General features: G+C 43.7%; 1 protein-coding gene across 6 annotated transcripts in view; it reads right to left on the reverse strand.

Annotated features, from left to right (window-relative positions):
• Nucleotides 1-16,185, reverse strand: part of CELF1 (CUGBP Elav-like family member 1) — a 93,988-nt gene that overhangs the window by 54,762 nt on the left and 23,041 nt on the right. Inside the window, exons 1-2 of one of the 6 annotated variants that reach the window (XM_054025747.1) lie at nucleotides 15,966-16,090; nucleotides 10,560-10,600 (exon numbers count right to left, since the gene is read on the reverse strand). The exons of 4 other annotated variants lie outside the window; for them this stretch is intronic. The gene's annotated coding sequence lies outside the window, so the exon portion shown is untranslated. Of the gene's footprint in view, nucleotides 1-10,559; nucleotides 10,601-15,965; nucleotides 16,091-16,185 lie in introns of those variants that run through there. One more of the 6 variants, XM_054025746.1, reaches the window with a different exon arrangement.

Here is a 16,185-nt window from a genome sequence, read left to right on the forward strand (position 1 = left end):
CCCCGAGCAGATTTTAAGGGGTCGGCCAAAATAAACCAGCGAGGGGCCCATGTGAGACTCACCGGGGCCCAGGGCAGAAAGCGAAAGCCCGAGCCCCACCACTTGGGGCTGAAGTTGAAGCCTGAGCAACTTAGCTTTGCGCGGCCTCCTGTGGCATGGGACCCTGGACAATTGTCCTGCTTGCTACCCCCTAATGCTGGCCCTGGCTTTTAATCTACTGGATATGCAGAAAAACAGTTATGGCACAAGTGGGCCGTGAAACTTTTATAGCATGTTTGGGGGCGGGGGAGAGGGGGGAAAGAAAAAGGTTGAGAATCCCTTGCCTAGAGAACCAGGTGTCCGCTCCAGTTAACCCCCAGACATTGACAAAGCACACAGCACCCCGCTATGTGAGACCTACATTGTGAACCAAAACTATTAAAAAGAAACACATCTTAGACCTAGATCTAAACATTAAAATGAGACCATGGTCTAAATGTTCACTCTTTGACTTGTGGTTTTTAGGTAGGTTTACCTTTAAAGTTTTTTTTTTTTTATTTAAGGGACACCATATTTTTAAATTGGATAATTACAAACGTCCATTTTCTGATAATCATCCTTTAAATAGCCCAATCTCCCAATCTAAGTTATGTTTTTATAAGAATTTAAAAATGTTAAAGAGGTTTTTCTTTCTTCCCTGATGTTTAGAAGATCTTCTGGACAGGATTGAGAGCAACAAGTCCCAAGTTTCCTCCTTCCTTGGAGGCATCAAAACCATACAAGCTGTTTTAAAAAGGAGTTACTCATTAAACTGTTTCTCCAAATTGTCCCAAATGTAACAGAGAACCCGTTAATTTTATGGTAACTTACAAAATCACCCATTATTCCAGCCAATTTTTACAATTTGTTTGCTCTTATCCTACTGAAATCCTTGCTTTGTATCTCTCTCTAGAACAGTATTCATTTGCCAGCCTCACAGACCCCCAGGTGCACAAAGCCTCTTCCTAATAGAGTAATGCAAACCACGCAGTTACAACACTTTAGACAGACCTGTGATAACACTCTTAATGCTTCAACTTATACCATTAAGCAGCACAATTTCCCATGACACTTCACCAGAGGTCACTAATGCAGCAGGAACATCTCCAACAGTGTTCACTGAGGGCTTGTCTACACTTGAAACACTACTGCAGGTGCACCGCTGTAGCACTTCAGTGTAAACACTGCCTATGCCAACAGGAGGGATTCTCCCATCAGCATAGGTAATCCACCTCCCCAAGAGGTGGTGTTGTCTACACCGGGGGTTAGGACAGCTTACCTACGTCACTCGGGGATGTTGATTTTTCACATGCCTGGGTCATTTTTATACTTCACTTTTTTTTTTTTTTTTAGTGTAGACCAGGCCTGAGACAGAGTAAGATGAGGGCTGAAGTTTTGATGCAGTAAGAGCAACTCAAGCTCCCAGATACATGCAGCTTAGGAAAGAATACAGGTAAGTATACTGCCTGGTTCAAATGAAACAGAGACAACTTTAAACAAAAATTCTGGGTTTGGTTGTAGAAGTCACCTTGTCTTCGGAGAATTGTGTAGGAGGCGGCCAAGTGGAGGAAGATGGACCCAGCTATCTAAGGAGCGAGGAGTCAGACGGTAAACTATCCTAAGCCACATTTGAAGGGAGCAAACCTTGCGAACCGGACCACCTGCATGCAAGTGGACATTTGCCCCAAGAGCCTCAAGCACGTTGGAACTGTCATGGAAGGCTGAGACTGCAGACTGTGGAAGAGGTAGTGAATCACCTGAAAACAGTTGGTCGACAGAAATGCTCTTGAATTCGGAGTCTATTAGGGTCCCCCTCATGAACTGTATTTTTTAAGTGGGAACCAAAGTTGACTTCCCAGTGTTTAGGATGAGACTCAGATGGTCAAGCAAGCGCAGCAGTGTTGATGTGAGAAAAGACTTCTTCTCTAGATCTGACCCTCAGTAACCAGTCATCCAAATATGGATCCCTTTTTTTCTGAGATATGCTGAGATGATGGCTATGCATTTGGTAAAAACCTGAGGGGCAGATGAGACGCCGAAGGGAAGCACTGTATACTGGAAATGGTGCTCCACCATGACAAACTGAAGGAATTTTCTGTGCTAAAGCAAAATCGCCATATGAAAGTAGGCATCCTGAAGGTCCAGAGAAGCAAGCCAGTTGTTCTGAGACAATGTGGGGAGAATAATTGATAGGATGACCACGTAGAAACTCATATACTTGATATATTTGTTGAGGACCCAAAGGTCGAGAATGGGTCTTACCCCTCATTTTGGTTTGGGCAACAGAAAGTGCCAGGAATAGAAACCCTGACCCCGGGGATCTGTCGGAACCTCTTCCACCGCTCCCAGCACCAGCAGAGAGCAAACCACCTTGAGGAGCAGTATCTCATGAGATGAGCCCTGAAGAGGGATGAGGCAGAGGGATAGAGAGGAACTGGATGGCATAGCCTGATTTGATGGTGATTAAGACCCAGCTGTCGGTGGTGATTGAGCCCCAAGCATTGTGAAAGCAGGTCAGCCTGTCCCCAAACAGTGGAGATATGGGGACGGGAGTAACGAATGGAACACTGCTCTGGACCAAGGAGTCAAAATGGGCATTGGAGGTGTGCTGAGGGAGGAAGTATGGACTGTTCAAATCCGACTGCTTCCTCCTGTGAGATCTATGCTCCTTTCTGTCTCGGGTAGTCCCATTGTCTTGGAGGAAGGAAAGGCTGCCCAAAGGTGCACTGTAGAGGATACTGAGGCCGCTGTTAGATGTTGTAGTGACGTCTCTGCATCGCCGGTGTATACACCCCCAAGGACCGAAGGGTAGCCCTAGAGTCGTTGAAGGAGTGCCAAGTCTCAGGTTTTATCCAAGAATAGCGCCTAGCCATTGAAGAGCAAATCCTTCATGGTCTGCTGGACCTGAATTCTGCAGCTAAGACCTCTTCATGGTCACCACAGAGGTCATCACTCTGGCTGAAGTATCCGCAACATCCAATGTGGACTGCAAAGCCATCTTAGCCACCAAGCAACCTTTGGTAACAAATGCCCGAAATCTCTCTGTCGAGGCATCAAGCAGCTGGTCTGTGAATCTGGACATAGCTGTCCAGCTGACGTAGTCATACTTGCACAGTAATGCTTGCTGATTAGCAATTCATATCTGCAAGGAAGAGGAGTTATAAATCTTCCTGCCCATCAGCTCCATGTGCTTAAGAGACCTCCTCCTTGGAAGTGGATTTAAACCTGCCTGTCTGGCTCTACTGTTCACCGCAGTTACTACCAAGGAGTCTGGGGCTGGATGGGAATAAAAAAATCCTCAAATCCCTGACCTTCAGGAGCACCAGGACTCAGGGCTTTAGTGCCTGGGGGGAGTGCTGGGACTCGGGACATCTCGATTTCAGCCTCACAGGGGATGCCGAGGATTAGCTCTGTTCCCGGCTTCTGACCCACGGGGGGCACCAGGGCTCCTCATGACTCCGCTCCCAGTTGCACCAGGGGAAAGGGGGGGGGCACATATGGCAGGGCTCAGGGCTTTAGCTACTGGGGGGAACACTGGGGCTAAAACCGGTGGCCCCCACATAACTAAAGCCCCAAGCCCCAGCGCCCCCTGTGGGACTGAAGCCAGGAATGGAGCTACGGGGCTGAAGACCTGAGCCCCAGCACTCCCCCCGGGTCTAAAGCCCCAAGCCCCAGTGCTCCCGAGGGTCAGAAGACTCGAGCCCCCACTCAGAGCCCTGACCTCCCCCACCCTGTGGTTGTAGCCCCAACCCCCCTGTGGCTAAAGCCCCGAGCCCCCAAGGCAGTACTTTATTTGCTGGGGGTATTTTGGGAGAGGGAGGAGGAGAAGAGTTGTTTTGTTTTGTCTCTGTCTTCCGGGTCCACATGGTGTCCGGTTGACTGTTAAGTCCGTAACACTGGTATCTTTCTTTCTGGTATCATATCTTTGAGATTCTACTGTAAATAGAGGAATATGAGGTAAAAACCACACAGAGCTCCTTCTCCATCCATGGGCGGTAAGAAGGAACTGAGGAGGGTGTCAGGGTGGCGCTGCTCATATAGCCAGAAGAGGGTCCACAGCCATGAGTTTTGCCTAGTAGTACCTGTACAGGGGCAGCACTCTCCGGGCTCCAGCACATGCACGCTTAAGTGAAATACACAGCTGTATCTACTCGAAGAATCACCACTGCTCTTCTCTCATTCCTATCCTTTGTGTTATCCTGAGGGAGCAGTGAAAGAAGTAGGGAAGGCATATAGCAGAGACATCGCCCAATGCTGTGTGAGGTCATTGACTACCACACATCTCAGATTCTGACACAAGTAGTCAGAGTCTGAGTTTAATGCCAGAAGGGACCACCAGATCATCTAGTCTGACTTCCCATATATCATGGACCAACACCACCCAGAACTCACAGGCTAAATCCACAAAGCACCTTTTTTGCTGTTCCAAATGGAAATAGGTCAATCATCAGCCCACCACACTGACTGAGTTGAGGACATTTCTGGGTAGAGTCCATCCTGCTTAATCCAACTTCTACACTGTTAATCTTGGTGTTCATCTGTTCCTTGATGGACAGTGCACATAAAGACAGGAAACTGCTCCACTCATGTTCTTCCTATATTATTTATGAAAACCCCATCAGACACACTAATTGCCATTACCAGAGGAATTTTCACAAAATGATCCCTCCATATCTGCTCTCTCAGTCCTCGTCCTCAAAGGAAACCTGCACAATAACTTCAAAAAACCAGTCTGCGAGCTTTAATTCATAACTTTGGTAGCCACTAAAAATCATGGTCTTAATAAAGACACTGAATTTATGGTTTATTACAACAATCTGCAACCCACTAACCCCCCTTTTTGGTCTTCTGATTGGAGAGGTGTTAATGGGCCACTTCACCTTGAATAGTCTCTTAGAATATGAGTTAACTATTTATGCTAAACCATCTGTATCACCTTGTAGTTAGTTGTGACACTCAGCCTTGGTCTATACTACAAACTTACATCAGTATTAAAACGTTGCACAGTCCTATTCCCAGAGTAGACTATGCTATGTCAACAGGAGGGCTTCTCCTGGCAACATAGCTACCAAGTCTTGGGGAGGTGGAGTACCTACTCCAACAGGAGATGCTCTCCTGTTGGCATGGGTAGCGTCTTCACTAAGTGGTGCAGTTGTACCACTGTAAGTGTAGACAAGCCCTTAGAGTACCTTTCCTTGCCCTGAGGAAGAGCTCTATGTAGCTCGAAAGCTTGTCTCAACAGCAGTTGGTCCAACAACAGATATTACCTCACCCACTCTGTCTCTCTAATTACCAGAGGGATCGGTTATCTCCAGAAAGAAGAGTGTTCAGAGATCTTCACTGATTCACTGTGTTCCAGCTGGTGGTTTCTGTGCTCTCTTTTTTCTCGTCTCTAGTCTCGAGATTGAACTGGGACCTGAATGAATCCTCTCCATTATCCCCACCTGTCATCTGACATAAGGATCACTCTACCTCATTCACTAATGGGTGGATCCCTTCAAAAAATCTGATCTTGAGAAGACACCCTGGGAGTACTCATAAGAGCAAGTTAGGGGTGGAAAAGCTATCTTCCATATGCAAAAAGGAAAAACTTTCTGTGGGATGGTAAAATGGGAATGAAAAGATAAACCTCCTTTGGAAACTTATTCAGATGGAACACTGTTCTGTTTGTTCCTGAATCTCTGAATCTAGAAATAAGATGGTGAGCTGGTTGTAATGCTCTAAAGTGAAGCAGATGATAGTTTAATTTATGTCATGACCTTTCCAGGGGTTACTTGAGACTGGAAATGGAATAAAGCTGTTCCTGTGATTCTTGCCCAGCTCTACTGAGTACCCCGTCTGGGCAATATCTAATAACTTCATTCCGACGAAAGCTACATTTGCTCCCAAATGGAAAGAGCCTGGCATCAACTGAGCACCTAACCCAGATGGGGCTGACAAGGAGTCATGTGGATAGTTCTGAGGCAACTGACAGCAGCTACCGACCTCACAATCTGCACTTGCTCTAGCTACCAAAATGTAAAGTGACAATTTTTCCTAATGTATTTCAGGGACTGTTTCAACTTATTCCTTTCTATAGTGTCTGGCAGAAACGAGGACTGTAAGTCCACTTTTCTGACAACTCTGAATAGCCTCAGCTTCCCATAGTTTCACACTGTATCACTAAGATAGCTGGGAACTGATTTGCCTGAGCATCTGTTCCTGAGGACCAAAGCCCCATATAACTGCATGAAACAGATTTGTATTACACTATCTTTATCAAGAAGATGCTCTTAAGGCCATGGATTTGTAAGTTAAGAGGGACCATGTTTGCAATACTGTTCACCCATGTTAGCATTGCTTATGAAAGCATTCAGAGGCATTGAGGGTGATAGATAACAATCTGATTTTCTTGTAGGCTAGTCTGATGCCACCAATAAGTTTCCATGCCCAAAGGAGGGGGCTGAGGTGATGCCGCCTGGACTATGCTGACTGTGTAGGACCTGTTTAGTGAGAAGGCCACTCTATGTAAAAATCTCCCTCAGCTGGAAACACTGAGTCCATGACCACTACAGAATATAGCCACATTTACTTTCAGTAGGGACACCACATTGAATTTAGACTGGTGCACACCAAGAAACCTTCTGGCCTTACAGGATAGAAACCAGTGGGGCTAGAAAAAAAACAGATGGTGGGGCAAGAGGCTCTTTACTGCCTGCTTGTTCTTCCATATCTGGGCTTTTCTCCCTCTCATCACTCCATTGCTAGCAGCCGGGGTGGGGTGGGGGAAAGGGAAGGGGAGAAGAGTAGTGATGATGAGACAACAGAAGCTGGGAACAATAACCCCGAACATTAGGGTGTGGTGCCCCATATCAGCAGCTGGGAATGAAAGTCCAATAATTAGGGCATGGCTACCCACAGCAGGAGCTGATGATGACAGCTTGATACTTTCCCAGTCTTTCTGGTGTGGCAGGAAACCCCCATTCATTTACTACATCTTTCCAGGGAGCCTGAGGAGGGATATACAGCTCCAGCTTGATTAGGACAGCTACAGAAATCCTAAACCTAATTTCACAGTACTCTGCTGAAAGAGTTTATACTTCGTTGTTGTTTAGTTTTTTATATGTATTATATAAAAAGAAAGAAATCACTATTATTATGTGTGTGTGTGTGCGCGCGCGCGCACATGCACGCGGAAAGCAATCAGTACAATTTCATGGCCTGGTCTTTTCTTCACTGATCTGCCTCTCCAGCCTGGGATATCAGTAAGCATCCCTTGGGAGGGCTGTTAGACCTAGCTTCTTTCCCCACTACCTTTCTAACAGCTACTGTAATCTCTGATGTTTGCTTTGTCATCCATGCTGTGTCCAGAGCCTGAGGGAAGGCAAAGGAGGAGGAGACGGCTGAGCGCCACAATCAGAAGTGTGGCTGCTGATGTGGGCTATAGGGACATAGGTGGGATTCTCCACCTGGCGCACTGCCCTTCTAGCGTCACCCCCCTTATAGTGTGTGGGGGGGAGGGGGAGGGGGAGAGGTGAGAGATGCTTGCCCCAGAGACAGTTTTCCAAATCTTGCCTGGGGAAAGGGTACCACGGCAACTTCACCCAGACCGGGCTGATGGGAGGAATTGCACATTGCCCACAGAGCTCTCCCACCCAACACTCAATAAAGGAATGAAGCAGGTGACAAAGAGCCTGTCTTTCGACTCTGGCTCTTCTTGGCCTAATTCTCTCCCTGAAGCCTGCAGAGGCACCAGCTGCTGCAAACACTGCACCAGGGGAAGCACAGCTGAGGGGGAAATCTCCCCAAAAGGCAAATGCAGCCCTAGGACACAGCTGGGAATATTAAGCCAAACTGTTAGTCAGAAATCTAAAATCAAGTCTGGAATTTCCCCCAGAAAAGCCTTGCAGTGCTGCTAGCCACTGGGAAGGCAGAAAAAAACCTCAGGGGGCAATGGCATTACCTTGTCACCAGTGACTTCAGGTCTGGTTGTGCCTGCAAGCAGGATGAAGTACTTATTGTATTGCCTCTGTGGACCTCAACACTTTAAAAAAAAATTAATCTACTTTGGTAAATGACAGGAAGTCAGGTTTGTGCAATTAACCTATTTAATGTACCTCCAGTTTTGGAAATGGCATAGATCCAATACTACTTTATTTCCCGGACACCATGAGGAGGAATATCTAGTGCAGAGATTCTCAAACTGGGGGTCAAAACCCTCAGGGGAGGGGCACAGAACGTATTCTGGGTGGAGCATAAGAAGCTTTAGGAAATAAAACTTACCGTGCACATTTTACCCACAGCAATAAATAACTAGCAAAGCTGATTTCTCCAGAGAACCTCAGGTCCTCAGATGGCACTGTGCATTTGGCTCTTGATGGCACTGTGCATTTCAACAGATTTCTTTTAAGCTTGCATAGCATTATACAAAGTCATTGCCATCTGTACATTAATCTGTTTGCACATTTAATTGTAAACATGGACCACAAACACAGTTTTGCTTTTGCTCTCATTACAATGGATGGTTGGTTCATTCGTGGAACAGAAAAAAAACAACTCAAGTGAAAAAACACAGAAGCCAAAACTGATTCAAGTGAAGCACCACAGCCACATATATCCGTAAATGTACACCTCTACCCCGATATAACGCTGTCCTCGGGAGCCAAAAAAATCTTACCGCGTTATAGGTGAAACCACGTTATATCAAACTTGCTTTGATCCACCGGAGCGCACAGCTCCCCCCCGGAGCGCTGCTTTACCGCGTTATATCCGAATTTGTGTTATATCGGGGTAGAGGTGTACTTGAGTGATGAGGGAGTGGGAGAAGGGCAAGGAAGGAGGCAGAAACTACTACAGACATAAGGAACGGGGGCACGATCAAACAAATTTGAGAACCATTGGTCTACTGTGTCCTCAGCACTCACAGCTCAAGCAGGCATATTAAGAGACCACATCATCCCCTCCACCAGACGGATACAAGTACAGTAGAACCTCAGTTACGAACACCTTGGGAATGGAGGTTGTTTGTAATTGTGAAATGTTCGTAACTGAAAAAACATTATGGTTATTCTTTCAAAAGCTTACAACTGAACATTAACTTAATACAGCTTTAAAATTTTACTATGCAGAAGAAAAATGCTGCTTTTAACCATCTTAATTTAATGAAACAAGCTCAGAAAGTTTCCTTACCGTGTCTAATTTTTTTAAACTTTCCCTTTTTAGTAGTTTATATTTAACACAGTTCTATATTTGCATTAAAAAAAAAAATTGGGGGGGGGGGGGGAGGGGGAGGAAGAGTGTCTCTGCTGTTGCCTGCTTGCGTACTTCCGGTTACAAATGAGGTGTGTGACCGGTCAGTTCATAACTCTGAAGTTATGCTGTATTTCCAATCCTGCACTGAGATGGTGCACTTTTTCTTCTAGAAAAATGGAATGCAGGGGTGAGGGATGGGAAAAGAGCCATAGTTGCTAAACATATACCTCCTGCAGTGCTGGAATTCAAAGCCCTGGCAAAGCTGCTGACAGCATTTCTATAACTGTGTGTGGGGTGAGGATGATATGGGGTGTTATTCTACATTCCTATCAAAGAGTTAGACAGAAATCTTGTTCATTTAGAAAAGAGAGCACATCTGAACCATTTCCACTGTACTAGAGGTGATTTCACCAGAGTGGCAATGAATACAACACTTCCAGGACATTAATATTACTTAATATATCACAAGGCAGAGGTAAAATGGCCCCAGAGATGGGCTGCATCTCTCATTTGGCCTTAGGGTATGTCTACACTTAAAACACTACAGTGGCACAGTTGAGCTGTTGTAGCACTTCAGTGCTGACACTACCTACACTGGCAGAAGGGGTTCTCCTGTCACTGTAGGTAATCAGCCTCCCTGAGAGGTGGTATCTAGGTCAATGGAAGAACTCTTCTGTCTACTTATAGCTGTCTACACTGGGGATTAGGTTGGTATAGCTACATCTTGCAGGGGTGTGCATTTTTCACACTCCTTAGAAATGTAGCTATATTGTTGTAAGTTCCTAGTGTAAACCAGCCTTAGACATTTACGTAGCTGGAGCCACAGTGGAAGGATTTACTCTCTGTAAAACTATTCAGGTTTGGCTTCATTCAGTCTTCAGGCTGTATCACATCCCCATGAGCATTCATTCTCACCCAATTTGTCAAAAAGGGAAGTTTGTTTTACTAGAGGATCAGTTTCAGGGCTTCACAAATTTGACAAGGAATAGAACAAATCTCAACAGATCTGCATATTATAAAGCAGCAACATTTTCCTTCTTACCAGTTATTTCTCTAAGGTCATTAAACCCCAAGCTGCGCAGAAAGTTGCTGCTCTCAGTACTCACAGTCCTAAACAAGTTGGCTCTGCCCGCTCCCACCACAGCAACGCACACAGCAAATTGCCAAAAGCCTAAGGTTCAGGGGGCACTGCTCTTTGTAAGGGAAAATGAACACTCACTTTCTGAAGCCAATAGAAACCTTGCTCTAAAAAGGCATCTAAGAGAAAGGTCCAATAAGCAACTGAGAGGGGACCTGTATTTGGTTCATACCTGTAGCTATGCTCCTCCCTCTAGAAGGTGCAGTCTTCACTCTAAAAGACAAGAATAAAAATAGACACTCGGTGCTCTGGAGCTACAAGCAAAGATACCATGAATCATCAAGTAAGCTGCAGTCACCCTACACAGACGTAGCGTAAAGTGAATTTCTAATAATAGAAGTCAGCATGAGGTACTCACCATCCCTTTTTAGATATCTTTTACAGAAAATGTTTGCACCTTTTCAGAACTGCGGAGAACAAATAGAAGGGTGTGTGAAAGAACTAAAAACACAGGCCTGTGGAATAGGAATTGCTTCACGGTTATGGAAGCTTCCTAGTGATATTGAGGTGGTTTGTCTTCTGGTTCCCAAAACAGAATGAGTAGAGCTGCTATCAGCACTACAGACAATCCTGTAGTCCTTTATTATACTGCGTTGGCAGTGGGGGCAGTATAGTATGCCCATGAACCTGCAGATGGGAACGCTAATACCAAGTAGTGCGATGGAAAAACTCTGGATTGGAACACACAGAATCAACAGCATAGCAAGGAAAATGATTCTTTTACACTTTCAGTAAATAAGCAGACAAAGAACACAGAGAGATCTCAGCAATAGTCATTTACTTGTGTTTAATGAGACGAGATCATGATTCTCTTCTTAAGGGCACAGGATTTCTCTTGTTGCAGTGTCTGCCCCTATAGCTATCAGGGAGTTGTAGGGACAACTGCCTCGTTACTAACAGGATTTAGAGGCATTTGTGATAGGCCTTCCTTGTGTTTTAATGGAAGCACAACACAAGGATCTTTTGTTCAGGTTTAAATTTATTGAGGAGGTAGAGAAGTACTGTGAATGTAGGGCATTTATCTCTTGAGAGGCTCAAGGATTGACCCATACCACCAACTAAAATTAATTAAAATACAAATTGTCCTGTCTACAACTAGGTGTTAGTTAACACATTTAAAAAAAAAAAAAAAAAAAAAACACCACCCCTTTTCCCAGTTTAGACATAGCCTTACTAAACTGTTCTTATGACTGCCTAGTAAAACTGTCCAGAAAGTTTACCTACCCAGGTATCCTTTACCATTATAGCAGTGAAATATATAGTATTTGACTCACCTTAACAAAAAATACCAAAATCCTTCCCATCTGGGAGTAAGCAGAATTTTGCAAGGCTGTCTTAAGAGCGGTTATATTTTCCCTACTACAGGTCAAGCCTCATAACCTCTTGTTCTTTTCTCTTTAATTAGTGAGGATAATTGATCCTGATCCTCTTTCTAACATGCTTTTTCATATTCAGAGACATTTATCACATCTACAGTCATTCTCTTCTCCAGAATGAACATTCCTAGTTCTTGTAACCTTTCCTTATAGGTTTTTTCTTTAAAAATGTGTTGCTCTTCTAAATTCTTCCCAATTTGTTCAAATATTTTTATAAAATATTGTGCTTCAAGCTGAATACAACCCCCGAAGCAAGGTCTAATGATATAAATCAATACAACAAACAAGAATAATCTCACTGGAACTCAGGAGTTTGAAAAAACAAAAAGTCTGAAGATCAGGAAAATTTGAAGGGTTCCACAAATAACTCCAAAATTGTGCATCAAATTTTTATCTTTTCGAGAACATTACACATAGCTCACTATTGGGCTTAGAACAGAAGCATTACACAGAACTTATCGGAAAATTTTATAAATATTAATTAAAAACTACAAATTACATCCTGGGTTATGGAGTTTCTACTTGTGGCTCAGACAAAATATTTGTCTGACCCTGACTCCTCTTTTCTTTTATTGAAGTAAACTTAAATATATATTATTCCCCAAAAGTCTCAGCTCCCTTCTGGCAACCTTTTTTGTTTTGTTTTTTAACCCAGAGCTGACAGACATTTATAAGCCCCGCAGAAGTGTAATGAGCCCAAAGGTATAAGTTTGTGCTACTCAGTTTTAGTAAGGCCTGAAATAAGCAACTTGTGCTTACAAATGTTGCAGGACATGATGATATAACTTCTCAAAGGTTTCAGATATGTCTCTTCTCATGTCAGATATAAGCATGTCACCTCTTGAGTATCAGTCTTAACATTTTGTGTAAGTTACAAACACTGCCACTAGCCAGGGGAATCCATGACGCATGTGGGCACCACTGAGGAAAACGTTCTCTTTGTACTATTCAGGTATGTAGAACAGTGAAGGCTCCAAGAGTAAGTAACAAATCTGATACAACCACCTCTGAGAGGCCTGCGGAATATTCATCCAGGAAGCATTTGTCATTTGATAAAAAAAATGTCTCACTATGGCTTGTTTTAACCACATTTAGAACCTAACTATACAGTCTATTTTATGTAAGTTTATGCATCAGATAGGCCTTACAACTCTCTCCCTTCTCAAAGGAAACTAGAACTCATCTTCCTATATTCTGGTAATGCACTGCTCCTGGCAGGTGCCACTCCTCTATTCAAGTGTGCATGGGGTACCAAATTCTGTACAACTGGCAGGGAAAGGTTTTGTGTTCACTGAAGATTTATCCCATTATCAGTCTTTGGTGGCCAACCACTGTTATAGCTGCATGGGTAAAAACACCTATTGGAGACAGGAAAACATAAGCTGCAACTTGCACCTGTGCAGTTTACTGTGGTTTCAAGCAGTGGTGAACTACACAGGTACAAATTGTGACTAAGGGCTTGTCTACACATGGAAATTATTCCAGAATAAGGCAGAGTGTGAATTTATGGCTAGGTCTATACTACCCGCCTGAATCGGCGGGTAGAAATCGACCTCTCGGGGATCGATTTATCGCGTCCCGTTGGGACGCGACAATCGATCCCCCAATCGGCGCTCTTACTCCACCAGCGGAGGTGGTAGTAAGCGCCGCCGACAGAGAGCGGCAGAAGTCAATTTTGCCGCCGTCCTCACAACGGGGTAAGTCGGCTGCGATACGCCGAATTCAGCTACGCTATTCACGTAGCTGAATTTGCGTATCTTAAATCGACTCCCCCCTGTAGTGTAGATGTACCCTAAGGCAGAATAGCTATTCTGGAATAACTTCCATGTGTGGATACTTTTATTCCAGAATTCCAACGTGGATTAAGCTAATTCAGAAAAAGGCACTCTTTTACCAAATATTTTTCTGGAATAGCCATCCTTGAATAGCTCTATGTGTAGACAAGACCCTTACAGTGGTTTACTGTATCTATACAAGGGGTTTGGACCAGTGCAGTTAAACAGGTGGCTGGTGTCTGAAATTCCCAGTTTAGATAAAGTCTACATTTATCACAGTGCTCAGATTCCATGATTCTTTGTTATCTAGATCCCGGTGACTCATGTTTTTTTCTTAAGCTTCACTGTCAAATAAATACGGTAGCATCACCACAGGGATATATTTCACCACATCTCTTTTTGCAAAGAGAAAAATTCTGCTGCTGCCTTCCCCCTGCAAGGGTGTGCATTTGGGTGTAGATTCTGTTTCCAGCCTCCCCTATTGAGTATGTGGGGGAATTCTATTACTGTCCACCTTTCCCATGAAGAGGAATGAAGACTATATCACTGCATATTTCATGCAAGAATGCAGGAGTGAGAAAAGATATGACTGCTGATGAACAAACTGTTGCCTCTAATGGGACATCAGTTAGATAGGATTGCTGCTACTACTGAAAGGAGTGGCTCAGGGCCTTGGCCCCCAGAACATGGATTTAAGAACAGCTGCTTTATCAATACCTCCAAGTGGCACACTAGTCACATTTTCCAAATTCTCAGGCCTGGTCTACAGTTAAAATTTAGTTTGATATAGCTAGCTTACTCAAAGGCCATACCCCTGGGTGACATAGCTATGCTGATCTAGCCACAAGTTTAGATACAGATATGTCGACAGAAGAATGTTCCATCAACAGAGCTGTTGTCACTCAGGGAGGTGGTGTTCCTACACCAATGGAAAAACTCCTTTCCTCGGTGTAGGCTGTCTACACTACAGAGTAATGCTGCCATAGCTACAGCATCACAGCTACACTGCTATAGTCCCCAGAGAGCAGACATGGCTTCAGTCATGTTAACACACTGGCGTGCCTACAGAAGATATTCCCTGCCCAGTGAGTGTACCCCTGCCCATTTACTGCAGCTACCCTTCCTCACTAGAGGTTTATATTTAACTTAACTGATTTCTGTTTGTTCCAGTAACAAATGTTTATTAATAGTCTAGATTAGCATTTATAATCATATTGGCTAACTAACTAATTGGCAATCAATTAACTTGAGTTAAAACAGGACCACAAACTCTAATTTAGATAGATATCTGTTAGGGGCCCAAATATTCTTTGTTAAACCAAGTATCAGAGGGGTAGCCATGTTAGTCTGAATCTGTAAAAAGCAACAGAGGGTCCTGTGGCACCTTTGAGACTAACAGAAGAAGTTAACTTCTGTTAGTCTCAAAGGTGCCACAGGACCCTCTGTTGCTATTTAGTTAAACCAGTATAAATTAGGGCTGTCGATTAATCACAGTTAACTCTCACGATTAACTCAAAAAAATTCATTGCGATTAATCACACTTTTAAATCGCACTGTTATACAACAGAATACCAACTGCAATTTATTAAATATTTTGGATGTTTTCTACATTTTCAAATATATTGATTTTAATTACAACACAGAATACAAAGTGTACAGTGCTCACTTTATGACAAATATTTGCACTGTAAAAATGATAAACAAAAGAAATAGTATTTTTCAATTCACTTCATACAAGGACCATAGTGCAAGCTCATTATCATGAAAGTGCAACTTACAAAGGTAGATTTTTTTGTTACATAACTGCACTCAAAAAGAAAACAATGTAGGCTCTAAAGTTTTACAAGTCCACTCAGTCCTACTTCTTGTTCAGCCAAGCACTCAGACAAACAAGTTTGTTTACATTTACGGGAGATAATGCTGCCCGCTTATTATTTACAATGTCACCTGAAAGCGAGAACTGGACTTTTGTAGCTGGCATTGCAAGGTATTTACATGCCAGATATGCTAAACATTCATATGCCCCCTCATGCTTCAGCCACCATTCCAGAGGACGTGCTTCCATGCTGATGATACTCGCTAAAAAAAATTAGTTAATTAAATTTATGACTGAACTCCTTAGGGGAGAACCGTATGTCTCCTGCTCTCGCATTCTGCCATATATTTCATGTTATAGCAGTCTCGGATGATGACCCAGCACATGTTCATTTTAAGAACACGTTCACTGCAGATTTGGCAAAATGCAAAGAAGGTACCAATGTGAGATTTCTAAAGATAGCTACAGCACTCAACCCAAGGTTTAAGAATCTGAAGTGCCTTCCAAAATCTGAGAGGGAGGAGGTATGCAACATACTTTCAGAAGTCTTAAAAGAGCAACACTCCGACGCAGAAACTACAGAACCCAAACCACCAAAAAAGAAAACCAACCTTCTGCTGGTGGCATCTGACGAAGATAATGAAAATGAATGTGCATCGGTCTGCACCTCTTTGGACTGTTATCGAGCAGAACCCGTCATCAGCATGGACACATCCTCTGGAATGGTGGTTGAAGCCTGACGGGACATATGAATCTTTAGTGCATCTGGCACGTAAATATCTTGTGATGCTGGCTACAACAATGCCACGAGAACGCCTGTTCTTACTTTCA

The sequence above is a fragment of the Malaclemys terrapin genome, chromosome 4 (assembly GCF_027887155.1).
Source record: "Malaclemys terrapin pileata isolate rMalTer1 chromosome 4, rMalTer1.hap1, whole genome shotgun sequence".
Lineage (NCBI taxonomy): Eukaryota > Metazoa > Chordata > Testudines > Emydidae > Malaclemys > Malaclemys terrapin.